Consider the following 5082-nt stretch of genomic DNA (forward strand, 5'->3'; position numbering starts at 1 on the left):
AATAATAATAATAATAATAATAATAATAATAATAATAATAATAATAAAAAGAAAGAAAAGAAAAGAAAATGGTTAATAGTGTGCATAAACACATTCCTGTACAAGCAGATATCCTCAGTTTTATCCTTAAGGAAAAGTGGCTTTGATTGGCCATACATCCTGTGGACTGAAGTGAGCCACTAACTTCTCTCATCAAATTTCTCTGATCATTGCTTTTTGATGAGCGACTGCTGAATTCTTGGCTCTCTTGGATCCGGGACTAGAGCAGGACCATATTTCTCATTGAAATGTCTGAAGCATCTCACTAGTGAGTGCCTACAGCTTTATGGGGTCTTTATTTCACATTTTCCCGTTACAACCCTCTCAAAAAATCAAACAAAGCATTTTTAAATCCGTAACCCCAACTCCTTCTGACTGGCAGTTACCTTTTTGGTGTTTGTTTGTTTGTTTTTCTCTCTCTATTCTACAGATCTTAGTGCTCCACGATGTAGTGTGTGCACTTGTGCAGAATGAGAAGCTGCCCATGAACATTTGGACTGACACTGGGCAGAGGACTACAGATCCCTCCCTGTGAAAGAATTGTCAGTAAGTGAAGTGCTTTCATTCCAGGAAGCTGTGTGAGGGAGAACAAAGATGGATGCGTGAACTCTGTAGAAATGCCCTGTGTGCAGCTCTGAAAGTGTACAGCCCCTCACTCTCTTCAAAGTCTTCCTGGAGTCCTCTCATTTCCATGTCTGCTGAAGTGGATCTGCATACATTCTTCTGACAACAATGATCCTGAGACTGACATCTTCCTTCTCTCCCCAGCAAAAAGGAAGATTTCTCATTGTTACAATTCCACTCCAGTTTTCTTACCCAGATGTCACTTTTTTAAATGCCTCTGGGGGACTGCTTTTCTTCACTCCCACCAAGTTACACATCTCCATTTTCTGACCTCTGGGTTTGTTGCTCAGCGGGGCTTTGAAGGAGAATTCTCATTGGATGGACCCAATCTTCTCCATCACTAGCCTGCTGTGACTCCAAAGAACAGAGCTTCTTGTTGACAGTGCCCTGTGGAGCCAGGCAGTGTTTCGTGCCCTGCATGGTGCTCAGTGGGTGCCAGCCCCTCAGCAGGCTCTGTGGTTGCTGCCCTGAAGGACAATGCTCCCTCCTTCCTTCCTGGTCCTGCCTGCTGATCTCTGAGCATTACTCCTGCTCAGACATGGAACCCCAGCCACAGCAAGGCTTGCCAGTCCCCATCTGTTGGCAGTGTCTTGTGGAGCACTTTTGCTGAGGAAAAGGTCATTGGCAGAGAGGGAGGAGGAAAGTTAATGCACATTTGGTGTTGGAAAGCAGCCGACATTTGACTAAGTGGAAGCTGAGCAGCACTGCCCTCAGTGTGCAGGTCCATGCATTAGGATGATGGGAACTTCTTTGGAAGAAGTCTCTTGAGCTCACAAAAAGGCATGGTGGACTCCACTTGTGTTTTCCTTTCCTCTGTAGCCACCAACTGCCGAATCTATGAAATCTGTGGAAAAGACAGCTTCCTTCTCTCCCTCTCCTTAATAAGGAATGTTGTTGTTGTTGTTGTTGTTTAACCACAAAAACAAACAGGTTCTGTTTCTCTCCTCAGGGTTGGTTCTCAGTTTGGGGGTTGGATTTGGGTTTTGGGGTTAGTTTGGGGGTTTGGTTTGGTTGTAAGTTTGGGGTTTGATTTGTTTGTTTGTTTTTTTTTTTTCTTTTATGCTCTCGAGCACAAGGATAGAGGTGGCAGCTGAGATCTTTGGAACCAAAGCAGAGCATGCTGAGCCCATTATCTAGGCACTAGGCCACCAAAGGCAGGGGGATGGAGTGTGGTCCCTCACAATCTGCCCATAAGCCAGAGCCCCCATGCTGTGGCTGCACTACCCTGTCTTCTCCACACTGCATTCTCTCCTGCGTGCTCTATTAGATAGTCCAAAGGGAGCAGCAGTAGTAACGAGCTATGTGAGCACATTGAACTTCATGCTCTGAAACCCACATACACACTCATTTAGAAAAAGACCCAGTCATCACTCACTGCTGCACAGCCAGCCAGCTCTGCAGCCTGTGTGCTGTCCCGGCTCCCCACCCTCCCACCCTCGTCTGCTGTTTTTTGCTTCTCAGATTGCTTGCCTGCTAAGCCCATGCTAGAACTCACTGTCTGTGGCAGAAGGACACCCAAGCCGGTTCTGGGAGTTTGTCTGTCTTCAGCCAGATGCTTCCTGCCCTTTCTTCCTTTCTCCTCATATTGCTGTTTCTGTATGCAGTTCCGCACCGTTTCCATAGCACTCATCTTCATTGCCAGATAAAGCTATGGCTTGGTCCTCTTTACAGATGTGATACCTCATCTCGTCTAGACACATTTGCATAGCCAGAATTCAGGATAGCAAGAGAATCTCCAGGATGGAGTCCTTGTCACAGCAGTAGCTTCCTTTCAAATACTGCCCCTCTCTCCCAGCAGCTGCCCTACATGGCTGGGATTCAGTCAGATTGTGCAGAGCTGGTCTGTTCCACCTTCTCTCACTCCATGCTCAACACAGGGGAGGAGGTCAGGGTGCAGGCTGGCACAAAGGTTTATTTCCCCGGAAGGTTCATCGCTGACCCTGCGCCTACGAGCTCTCCTCAAGAAGGAAGCAGTTACCAACTCAGTGTTACACATTCCATTCTTGCTTTTTCTTAAAACACAGGTGCAGCTGGGGAAGGGAGATGAGGGCCTTTATTTCTAACACGTTTTAGAAAACGTACATTTTGTATTGTGTACATGTGTTTGGAGCTGTTGAATTGCCAGGTTTCTGTACAAGCGTTTGTAATTAAACTTTTGAATTTTCTTTAAGAAGTTGATGTGCTTGCCTGACATTTGTCTCATTAAAACTTTTCTGTGTTGACTCCATATGACCAGTTTTGCTTGCGTTGGAACAAGAAAGTTCTGCTTCTGCTTTTTCCCTCTGAAAGACTTGGTCAGCTCTCCATTAATCAAGTCTGCTAGGCTTTTAGAGCAGACAGACACATTTCATTTTCCTAATTGCTGGTGCAAGATGTCCTCACCTGTTGACAGTGCAGCTCTGTCACTGTTCCCTAGAACAATGCTGTGAGTCACACTTCGCTTCATGCAGCAGTGCTTATTCTGGAAGCAACTCGAACGTTCTTAAGTGACTGACTCTGAAGTCTCTCGTTAGTTGATCTTTTGACAGAAGAAATGTTGTGCTTAAATGTCTGCTTTTTAAAAATAGCCACACTTACCAATCAAGATATTTTAAAAGGCTTTGAAATCATTAGGACGAGGCAGCCTTGGCTTTCAGAGCCCACTTTCCTCCTGGGGACAGGAGTGTGGCCCTGGGCAAGTCTTGCATTGTGTCACCTCGGGCCTCCTCTTCTGACATCACACGTGCCTTGACTTTCTTACCATATTGTTAGAAGGCTAGAATTTGGTTAAAGAAACCACCATACTTTGAAAAGTGCCAAGAATGAATCATCATGGTATCAGAGGCAGGACTGGGTTTGGTTACATTTAGCAAAAACCCAAATCAACTGTGGCTTGAATCAGAAGCGTATGTCTCTTTCATAAAACAGTATGCCCCACCCCCACCCCCAAAAAAAAGCCTGTCCAAAACTGATACAGAGGCTCCTGTCTGTACCACAGTGTAGCACATCTTTCAAGGTCACCTTGTGTTCCAACATGGCTACTTGGCCATCGGCCATCCCTTTGAGATTCCTGGCAGCTTGAGGAGGAGGCAGGGACAAAGGGGCAAGCCTGACTTCCCAGGGACTTCCCTGGGAGTCACACTCAGCACTTGCAATCGCATCACTGTAGTGGGTTGTTAAAGAATCCTAGAAACGTCTCTGTGTGAACTTCACTGCTCAATTATAGAAGTTTTAGTAGGAGAGAGAAAGAATTGAACATAGAATGGGCAGCAGAAATTTTCCTATATTAATGAAGGCTACATTGTTTCTCCCTTGCTGCTTCACATTTTGAAAATAACCTCATATTTCTTAGAACTCTATTTTTCCAAACATGGGGGAAACAGATTTCAGTGTGAGCTGGCACTTCCTGTTCACACCTTAGCTTCTCCCCAGGCCTCAGCAGCTGGTGGCCAGGCTTGGTAAAAGTCAACAGAGACAGGTGGTAATGCTGGTCCAGATTGGGTGGGTGTTCTTACTCAAACTGCTCTTCTGTCTGATTAAACCCCAGAATGATCTGCCCTGGGGGGGGGGGGGGTTGAAGTATTGTTTGGTAGAAAAGCTGTAACTGTTTCCTGCTTTGCGAAATAGTTTCCTGCCTCACAACCAGGACTTCCAACTGAGGGGCTTTTTGTTTGAGTTGTTTATTTACCTTTGTCACAAAGCATGCACTCTGATACTTTTAAATACCTACGGATGTACACTTTGGGACTCCTGCCAGCTCCTGAAATGGGTTGAGAGTCCGAAGTCTCAGGTGAACCTGCTTTCTGCCCACTCACTTGATGGAAATATGTACTTCAGGGAGACTCTGGCCAGAGGCAGGAATGTAAGTTCCTAAGAAGAACCTGGGGACATAGGAATGGCAGTGGGAAATTAAGAGCAGGCAGTGCACATTGTCAGGAGGACTTTTGTGAATGATCCGAACGATGGATCAGTGGGAAGAGGTAAAACTGAGAGGGGTGTTCTCCGTGCTCCCCAGCACTCAGAGCATCTCCCCATCTCACTTTAGGTTATTGTGTGGAGCTACAGAAGCATGTATAAGATAGATCTATTTCTAGGGCTGGAAAGGTGGCTCACTGGTTAAAAGCACTCACCGACTGCTCTTCCACAAGGGGTTAGGTTCCCAGAACCCACAGAGCAGCTCACGCAGTCTGTAACTCTACCTCCAGGTGACCTGCCACCTTCTTCTGCCCTCTCACAGGTGTGCAGGTGCTGTGCATACAGGTAGGCAAAACAGCTGTTCACATAAAGACAGTTATCTGATAAAGACTAGTGGAAATCAAGAGAAATGTACTTAACTAGCTCAGACAGGGAGCAGCTTGAATGAAGTTTCAAATGAGGAAATAACTTTGTGAGTGTGAGTGTGTGTGTGTGTGTGTGTGTGTGTGTGTGTGTGTGTGTGTG

General features: G+C 45.9%; 1 protein-coding gene across 2 annotated transcripts in view; it reads left to right on the forward strand.

The window, feature by feature from the left end:
• Hmg20a (high mobility group 20A) overlaps positions 1-2882 on the forward strand; it is a 71064-nt gene extending 68182 nt beyond the window's left edge. Inside the window, exon 10 of one of the 2 annotated variants that reach the window (XM_021206906.2) lies at positions 470-2882. The gene's annotated coding sequence lies outside the window, so the exon portion shown is untranslated. The remainder of the gene's footprint in view (positions 1-469) is intronic. The other variant, XM_029543087.1, reaches the window with a different exon arrangement.
• Positions 2883-5082: the final 2200 nt, after the last annotated feature.

This window comes from Mus pahari, chromosome 10 (genome assembly GCF_900095145.1).
Source record: "Mus pahari chromosome 10, PAHARI_EIJ_v1.1, whole genome shotgun sequence".
NCBI classification, from domain to species: domain Eukaryota; kingdom Metazoa; phylum Chordata; class Mammalia; order Rodentia; family Muridae; genus Mus; species Mus pahari.